Genomic DNA, 10073 nt, shown 5'->3' with positions numbered 1-10073 from the left:
ATAATAAGTAATTAAAGTGATTTAATAACACAATAAAACATATCAAGTATGTTGTTTCATGTTTATTTTTCAAGAGAAAAATGACAAAAGGAATTTCTCCCTAAGGTCGCTTTAAATATCACCTGAAGCACCATAGCACATTGCACTAGAGAGAGAGAAAGAAAGAAAGAAACAGAACCAGGTGTAAGAGGGCAGTGACTGTGCATTCTGAGGTCAGTGTTAGTATTAATCATGGGTGGAGTCTAGCTAGCTTAGAGGTGGAGTATTTCTAATTCAGGGGTGGAGTATTGGCAATTTGTGCGTCTTCTGGAGGGAATAGGGAAAATATTTGAGTTGTGTGCCATGTTTCATAAAGGAGTACTACACTCAAAAAAATTATGTAATAATTCAGATAGAGCATGCAATTTTAAGCAACTTTCTAATGTACTCCTAATATCAATTTTTCTACGATCTCTTGTTATTTTTATTTAAAAAGCAGGAATATAAAGCTTAGGAGCCGGACCATTTTAGGTTCTGCTCCCTGGATGGTGTTGTTTATTGGTGGCTAAATTTAGCAAACCAATAAGCAAGTGTAACCCAGGTTCTCAACCAAAAATGGTTTGGCTCCTAAGCTTTACATTCCTGATTTTTAAATAAAGATAGCAAGAGAACGAAGAAAAATTGATAGGAGTAAATTAGAAAGTTGCTTAAAATTGCATATTCTGTCTAAATTTGAGTTTAGTATCCCTTAAAGGATAAATCTAAGACAAATAAAAGAAGAAGGGACAGGCTGAAATAAAGCTTCTAATTCATGATTGTTGAACAAATTGGGGGTGAAATGTGACTGAGGAATGATGAAGCTAAACTAATTGTAAAAATAGTGTTGTTAGAAGTAGGATGGGGAAAAAATTCAGTTTTTTGCCACCATCTAAATGTATGTTATATTCCATGAAAAAATATAAAGCAACTTTATAAAACCATGTTGTATCCGCCCGGTCTCCTATTTATTTCTGGAAATGCAGGTAAATAAAAAAAGATAATCTTGAAGCGATTTTGCAAACTACCACTAGAGGGCGAACGGGTACTGCGACTGACTGACAAAAATGGATAGATCCTGCAGTCCCTCATCTTAACCAATCGTAGTAAAGATTTAGATCACATGATCTGAGTCGTGAGTATAGATCTGTCAGCTACTGACAGCGGCCGTAGTGGGCGTTACAAATGCCTTTGACAAACACCTGACACACCCAGTAATATTTATAAAAGTGCAGGGCGGGAAATAGAGGTCTGTTTGCTATTGGTCAAAGACTTTTGCGGGGCGTAACATGATTTTATTGTTGCTATGGCAGCGGATCCCCGAGCCGCCTCTTTCCCGGTTGGCCGCCATCTTGTTGTTGATTTGAACAAGTACGGAGCGGGTGAGAGGAACCGGGAACGGGAGGAGACCGACGCGGGTAACCGCCCTCCCATAGCTGTGCAGGGTGCAGCGCCTGGGGAGGTGTCCAGTGGATTGGAGGTGAGGGGTTATAAATTTAAGGTCGGAGAGGCAATTGGGGATGTAGATAATTGGATAGAAAGAAGGATGTCAGGATTGGATATAGAGATAAGGGAGGGTTTACATTTTTAGAAGGGAGGGGTAAGATGTTGTGGATAAAGGGAGGAGGATAAGAAATGGGGAAACAAGAAAGATATCTAAAAAGGATAAGCTATTGGGGGAGAGTGGGAGGAAAAGGATAATTTATTGGCGAGATGGGAGAAAAATAGGTTATGGGGAGAGGTTAAGCTATTGGGGAGAGAGAAGACAGAAGGATAAGATATGGGGGATAGAAGACAGAAGGATAAGATATTGGGGGGATAGAAGGATAAGATATTGGGGGGATAGAAGATAGAAGGATAATATATTGGGGGGATAGAAGACAGAAGGATAATATATTGGGGGGATAGAAGACAGAAGGATAATATATTGGGGGGGGATAGAAAACAGAAGGATAATATATTGGGGGGGATAGAAGACAGAAGGATAATATATTGGGGGGGGATAGAAGACAGAAGGATAATATATTGGGGGGATAGAAGACAGAAGGATCAGATAATGGGGGGGGGGGGGGGAGAACACAGAAGGATCAGATAATGGGGGGGGGAAGAACACAGAAGGATCAGATAATGGGGGGGGGAGAAGAACACAGAAGGATAAGATATTGGGGGGGGAGACGGCAGAAGGATAAGATATTGGGGGGGAGACGGCAGAAGGATAAGATATTGGGGGGGGGGGAGACGGCAGAAGGATAAGATATTGGGGGGGGGGAGACGGCAGAAGGATAAGATATTGGGGGGGGGAGACGGCAGAAGGAAAAGATATTGGGGGGGGGACGGCAGAAGGAAAAGATATTGGGGGGGGAGACGGCAGAAGGAAAAGATATTGGGGGGGGGGAGACGGCAGAAGGAAAAGATATTGGGGGGGGAGACGGCAGAAGGATAAGATATTGGGGGGGGAGACGGCAGAAGGATAAGATATTGGGGGGGGGAGACGGCAGAAGGATAAGATATTGGGGGGGGAGACGGCAGAAGGATAAGATATTGGGGGGGGGAGACGGCAGAAGGATAAGATATTGGGGGGGGAGACGGCAGAAGGATAAGATATTGGGGGGGGGAGACGGCAGAAGGATAAGATATTGGGGGGGGGAGACGGCAGAAGGATAAGATATTGGGGGGGGGAGACGGCAGAAGGAAAAGATATTGGGGGGGGGAGACGGCAGAAGGAAAAGATATTGGGGGGGGGGGACGGCAGAAGGATAAGATATTGGGGGGGGAGACGGCAGAAGGATAAGATATGGGGGGGGGGAGACGGCAGAAGGATAAGATATGGGGGGGGGAGACGGCAGAAGGATAAGATATGGGGGGGGAGACGGCAGAAGGATAAGATATGGGGGGGGGAGACGGCAGAAGGATAAGATATGGGGGGGGAGACGGCAGAAGGATAAGATATGGGGGGGGGAGACGGCAGAAGGATAAGATATGGGGGGGGGAGACGGCAGAAGGATAAGATATGGGGGGGGGAGACGGCAGAAGGATAAGATATGGGGGGGGGGGAGACGGCAGAAGGATAAGATATTGGAGGGGGGGAGACGGCAGAAGGAAAAGATACTGTTGCGGATATTGGGTGTGTGGAGTTGGTATTAGACACAGTAAGAGTAGACACAGTGGGATTAAATGGGTTGGGATGAAGGATTACTTAAAGTGAAGGTAATGGGATTAGATGGGTTGGGATGAGGGATTACTTAAAGTGAAGGTAAACGTTTATGAATGAAAGTCAGTTTTTTTAAAAATACTATTAAAAACAGGGGCACTTTCATTCATCAAAGTTTAGAAAGTAGCCGTTTTGTTTACAAACTTACCTTCGTTCTTTTCACAGCCAGAGCAGCTTCCCCCACCTGGAGATCCTCTCTTCACACGTCAGCAATGACTTATCCGGCTTCCTCCAATCATGGCATGGCCTCAGGCAATGACTCCCTGGGGGTGCAATGACTCCCTTGGGGGGAAAGCCGTGATTGGAGGAAGCCGGATTAGTCATTGCTGCCGTGTGAAGAGAGGATCTCCGGGTGGGGGAAGCTGCTCTGGCTGTGAAAAGAACAAAGGTAAGTTTGTAAACAAAACGGCTGCTTTCTAAACTTTGATGAATGAAAGTGCCCCTGTTTTAATAGTATTTTTTAAAAAACAGGCTTTCATTCATCAAAGTTTACCTTCACTTTAAAGGGGCAGTCTAGTCAAAATTAAACTTTCATGTTTCAGATAGAGCATGTAATTTTAAACAACTTTCCAATTTACTTTTATCATCAATTTTGCTTTGTTCTCTTGGTATTATTTGTTGAAAGCTAAACCTAGGTGGACTCATGCTAATTTCTAAGCCCTTGAAGACCACCTCTTCTCTTTTTTTTTTTTTTTTTTTACAGTCTTTCAGAGTAGCGCTAGTTCATGTGTGCCTTATAGCTAACGTGCTTACTCCTGTGGAGTTATTTAATAGTCAGCACTGATTGACTAAAATACAAATCTGTCAAAAGAACAGAGATAAAGGTGCAGTATGCAGAGGCTTAGATACAAGGTAATCACAGAGGTAAAAAGTATATTAACCCCTTAATGACAGAGGACGTACCAGGTACGTCATAGGAAAAACTTCCCTAAATGACAGTTGACGTACCTGGTACGTCCTCTGTTGTCTTAAGTGCTGGAAGCGATCATGATCGCTTCCAGCTGCTTACAAGGGATTGTAGTGATGCCTCAATATTGAGGCATCACTACAATCCCCCATTTTACATACCGATGCAGAAAGGGCCACTCTGTGGCCCCATCTGCATCGGCTATGTATGTGTTCAAATGAGTTGGTGGGTGGGAGCTGCTTTAACCTAGCATTACATCTTGTTGTTTATCTATAACCGATCGTTCCTTCTAAACATTTGCTGCCGTTGCGGCACACAAAATTTACAGCCCATTTAAAAAATAAACGATTGATCTAGATGCAGTGGCATCTCGGTTCTTTAATAAGGGATCTGGGAGGGGGAGGGAAGATTATTTAGGGGGGCCAGCTACACTACAGAAAACAAATATTTTATATTTAAAAAGTAAAAAAAAACTATTTGGGGGGGCAAATTGGGTACTGGCAGACAGCTGCCAGTACCCAACGATGGCGGCAAATAGACAGAGGGGGAGGGTTAGAAAGATGTATGGGGGGATCAGGGAGGTTGTGGGGTAAGGGGGGATCTATCACTGCAGACTTTATGCCAAAAAATAAAAAAAATAAAAAAAAATATTTTTATTTCAGTACTGGCAGACTTTCTGCCAGTACTTAAGATGGCGGTGACAATTGTGAGGTGGGGAGGGAAGAGAGCTGTTTGAGGGGGTCAGGGGGGGATCAGGGGGTGGGATGTGTCAGGTGGGAGGCTGATCTCTACACTAAAGCTAAAAATTAACCCCTCAAGCTACCTAATTAACCCCTTAACTGCTGGGCATATTACAAGTGTGGTGCGCAGCAGTATTTAACGGCCTTATTATTACCAAAAAGCAACACCAAAGCCATATATGTCTGCTATTTCTGAACAAAGGGGATCCCAGAGAAGCATTTACAACCATTTGTGCCATAATTGCACAAGCTGTTTGTAAATAATTTCAGTGAGAAACCTAAAATTGTGAAAAATTTGTTTTGTTTTTTTTATTTGATCGTATTTGGCGGTGAAATGGTGGCATGAAATATACCAAAATGGGCCTATATCAATAATTTGGGTTGTCTACTACACTAAAGCTAAAATTAAACCTAAAAGCTCCCTACAAGTTCCCTAATTAACCCCTTCACGGCTGGGCATAATACACGTGTGGTGTGCAGTGGCATTTAGCGGCCTTCTAATTACCAAAAAGCAACGCCAAATCCATATATGTCTGCTATTTCTGAACAAAGGGGATCCCATAGAAGTATTTACAACCATTTATGCCATAATTGCACAAGTTGTTTGTAAATAAATTCAGCGAGAAACCTAAAGTTAGTGAAAAAAATTGTGAAAAAGTCGACTATTTTTTTTATTTGATCGCATTTGGCGGTGAAATGGTGGCCTGAAATATACCAAAATGGGCCTAGAGCAATACTTTGGGATGTCTTCTAAATATAAATATATACATGTCAAGGGATATTCAAGGATTCCTGAAATATATTAGTGTTCCAATGTAACAAGCGCTAATTTTGAAAAAAAGTGGTTTGGAAATAGCAAAGTGCTACTTGTATTTATAGCCCTATAACTTGCAAAAAAAGCAAAGAACATGTAAACATTGGCTATTTCTAAACTCAGGACAAAATTTAGAAAATATTTAGAATGGGTGTATTTTGGTGGTTGTAGATGTGTAACAGATTTTGGGGGTAAAAGTTAGAAAAAGTGTGTGTTTTTTTTTTCAATTTTTTCCTCATATTTTATATTTTTTTTATAGTAAATTATAAGATATGATGAAAATAATGGTATCTTTAGAAAGTCCATTTAATGGTGAGAAAAACGGTATATAATATGTGTGGGTAAAGTAAATGAGTAAGAGGAAAATTACAGCTAAACACAAACACTGCAGAAATGTAAAAATAGCCATTGTCATTAAGGGTAAGAAAATTGAAAAATGGTCCGGTCATTAAGGGGTTAATATAACAGTGTAGGTTATGCAACACTGGGGAATGGGTAATTAAGGGATCTTTTTAAACAATAAATATTTTCAAGTAGGCTGTCCCTTTAAGGGGGTGGGGGAGTTAAAGGGACAGTCTAGTATGAATTAAACTTCCATTATTCAGATAGGACTTTTAATTTTAATCAACTTTCCAATTTACTTTTATCATCAAATTTGTTTTTTTCTCTTGGTATTCTTAGTTGAAACTAAACATAGGTAGGCTCATATGCTAATTTCTAAGCCTTTGAGGGCTGCCTCTTATCACATGCTTTTTAAATCTCTTTTCAACACAAAGAGACAGAAAGTACACGTGGACCATATAGATAACACTGTGTTCAGGCACAGGGGGTTATTTAAGATTTTAGATGGTGGAGTACACCTAGTGCCTACTAAATAAGACCTCTGGCTTTGATAATTTGACACCTAGTTGTCAAAATGGAAAGATGAAACTAATAAGGTATACCAAAGCGCCAACTATACGAAGGCTGGGTCTGGACCAAATGCAATATTATCAAACGATTACAATAAACAATTTATTTAGTACAAAAATAAGTTAAAAACATGGATCCATGTATAAACAATCAAATTTATACAACAATAATAGCTAAATGAATAGTTAAAACAAATAGTTATGTAACAGATATAGCATTTAAAATTGTGCAAACATTGCTCTAAAAAATATTCCTAAAAAATTCCAAATTTAGTATAAGGCTCACAACAGAAATTCAACTTTGTGTTTACCACATACACATAATAGGTGAAATATATTAGTCAGTTATATAATATTATCTAACCAATAATGTTCTCGATTTTATGCAATGCTCCTAAATATTGCCAATAGTTACTAAAGTGTAAGACTCTGAGTAGGACCTTTAACTGTGTGTTTAACACATACGCATTGTCAAGTGAAAAATATTGTGACAGCAATATGCCAATGTAAAAAAATGTGTATCAAAAAAGTTGTGTGCAAAAAATATTAATGGTCAAAAAAATAGGTTGATCTTCAAAAAACGTGAATTAAGAACAAAGATTGTGAAAAATGAAAAACCAATAATTTACAAAAACATTGTGGTGTGTTCAAATAGTGACTTATATAAATGTAAATAATAGTCTAACCGTTAAAAATAGTCCAACAGTGAAAACTTAATAGAAAAAATAATCCAACAATAAATTATAATAAGCAGTGTGTCTCTTTAAGAAAAAACAATAATCCTTAAAGTGTTGTGAATCCTAACAGCAATAGTTATGGTGATTTTCCAAGTGTTTTATACTGAATAGCAGTGTCAGTACTTGCTAGCCGTTTTCCAACCCAAAATGGTTAAGTCTTAAGTCTTGATAAAGGTCTCTTTGTGACCGAAACGCGTCGACTGGTAAGCACAATTTTCTTTTCTATTGATCTAAAAACAATCTACACCATCATATCTTTCTTTTACAGAAGGATCATCCAGGGATTATAACAAAATATTTGCCAAGAAGATAGAATTTTGGGTTGGAAAACGGCTAGCAAGTACTGACACTGCTATTCAGTATAAAACACTTGGAAAATCACTATAACTATTATTGGTTATTTAAGATTTAGCACAAAACAATGGTAAATTTAAGACAATAGATAATAAACAGTCAGTCATGTGATCAGGGGGCTGTTAGAAGGTTCCTAGATACAAGGTAAACATAGAGGTAAAAAGTATATTAATATAACTGTTGGTTATGCAAAATTGGGGAATGGGTAATAAAGGGAATATCTATCTTTTTAAAACAATAACAATTCTATGGTAGACTGTCCCTTTAATGTAAAGATTAGACCGGGGTTACCTAACTCCAGTTCTCAGGACCCACTAACATGCCAGATATTTATTATTATGTTAGATGTGAACAGATTGGATAACCTCGGTTACAGAGCAGCATATTATATCTGCCGCCCTGGTAATCTGGTCTGTGAGACCAAAGGACTGGAGTTGGGGAAACCTATAGATGGTGAGGAGAACAGCAGGAATATATGTAAAAAGATGGTAAAATAATGTAGATGTGAGGAGGAGATAGATCAGGTTGGGAAGGGTTACACAAGGAGCATTATGTGTTTAGGTGGGGGAAGCACAGAGTTTAGATTGTGATAGAGTGGCTCATTAGTATAGATCAGACATCCTCAAGCTTGGCCCTCCAAAGGTTTTGGAACTACATTTCCCATGATGCTCAGCCAGCATATCAGCTGGCTGAGCATCATGGGAAATCTAGTTCCAAATCCTCTGGAGGGCCAAGTTTGAGGATGTCTGGTGTAGATCACTAGTTTTCAAATGACTCCTCCCCCACAGGTTTAGAATTTCAGGATTACCTTGATTGAGAGCAGGTAAAATAACCATGTTTACTAATTAGCTGATTATTTCACCTGTGCTCCAGTAAAGATATCCTAAAAATGTGGACAATTTTTATGATGAGAAGAACAGACTAATAAGTTCTTGAGAAATTAGATGAGAAAAGTAGTCGCAAAGGGTGTTTACACAGAACAAAGTTATGTTGAGCTACAAAATGGGATATGGATAATTACTGTGGGAGCTGCAGCTAATTTATAGATTTGGAGTAAAGCAAAATGTCAGTCAAATCTTAGTGTGTTGCACTGCCTCCAGAAGAAGTCTAGTAAGAAAAGACCCGAATGATGCGATCGGCCACTGCCTTACATTTTCGGTAGTGATTGAACTGACGAATGCGCATGTCTACTGGCTACACACATATGCCTCTTATGGCTCATCAGATGTGTTCCGTTATTACCCAGTAGTGCACTGCTGCTTTGAAGATGAGGTTAATTATGTTTTAAACAACATTTTATTATTGCTTGCAAATAAATAAAACATTATAGCATTTTCTTTTTGCATTTTTATTTGCCTTTAACCCAGTAACGACCAACGTTGTACAGGGTATGTCCTACAAAAAAACGGTTGTTAACGACCAAGGACGTACCCTGTACGTCGTCGGTGTTTTCAAGCGGTGGAAGCGATCCTGTTATTGCAGTGATGCCTCTATTGGGGCATCCTGCAATAACATTTTTTTAGCCATGATGGTCACGATCGTTGGTGGGTAAGAGCCGTTGCAGGGAGGCGGGTGGGCGGCTATCGATGGAAGGATGTGCGTCAGAGAGGGCGGGATCACGCTCAGGGGCACCGGGAGCGTTCATGGGGGCAGGAGCGGATGGGAACGCTACACTATGGCACAATTTGCTTAGATAAGGTGGGAGAGAGGAGGGGGGATTTTTATCTAAGGGATTTAGGAGGGGTGGGGGGTTGGTTATTGAGGGGGGGGGGCAGCTACACTACAGAAAAATATTTAAAAATTAAAAAAATACCATATTTTATGGCAAACTGGGTACTGGCAGACAGCTGCCAGTACCCAAGATGGCGCACAATAAGGTAGAGGGGGAGGGTTAGAGAGCTGTTTGGGGGGTATCAGGGAGGTTGGGGGCTAAGGGGGATCCTACACAGCAGAATTTGAATTTTTTTTTTTAAACGTATTTTAGTACTGGCAGACTTTCTGCCAGTACTTAAGATGGCAGGGACAATTGTGGGGGAGGGAAGAGAGCTGTTTGAGAGGGATCAGGGGGTGGGATGTGTCAGGTGGGAGACTGATCTCTACACTAAAGCTAAAATTAACCATGCAAGCTACCTAATTAACCCCTTCACTGCTGGGCATAATACACGTGTGGTGCGCAGCAGCATTTTGCGGCCTTCTAATTACCAAAAAGCAACGCCAAAGCCATATATGTTTCTTAACAAAGGGGATCTCAGAGAAGCATTTACAACCATTTGTGCCATAATTGCACACGTTGTTTGTAATAATTTCAGTGAGAAACCTAAAGTTTGTGAAAAAGTGAACGATTTTTTTTTTTTTATTTGATCGCATTTGGCGATGAAATGGTG

The 10073-nt window shown here is 40.2% G+C and overlaps 1 protein-coding gene across 1 annotated transcript in view; it reads left to right on the top strand.

Annotated features, from left to right (window-relative positions):
* Positions 1 to 1342: 1342 nt before the first annotated feature.
* The window catches only part of LOC128644427 (inositol hexakisphosphate kinase 1), a gene marked incomplete at its 3' end in the record, with an annotated part of 52490 nt that continues 43759 nt past the window's right edge, over positions 1343 to 10073 (top strand). Inside the window, exon 1 of the mRNA XM_053697052.1 lies at positions 1343 to 1495. The remainder of the gene's footprint in view (positions 1496 to 10073) is intronic.

This window comes from Bombina bombina, unplaced genomic scaffold (assembly GCF_027579735.1).
Source record: "Bombina bombina isolate aBomBom1 unplaced genomic scaffold, aBomBom1.pri scaffold_688, whole genome shotgun sequence".
In the NCBI taxonomy this organism is placed as follows: Eukaryota; Metazoa; Chordata; class Amphibia; order Anura; family Bombinatoridae; genus Bombina; species Bombina bombina.
The sequence above is the reverse complement of the archived record's forward strand: the minus strand, read 5'-3'. Positions and strand labels throughout refer to the sequence as shown.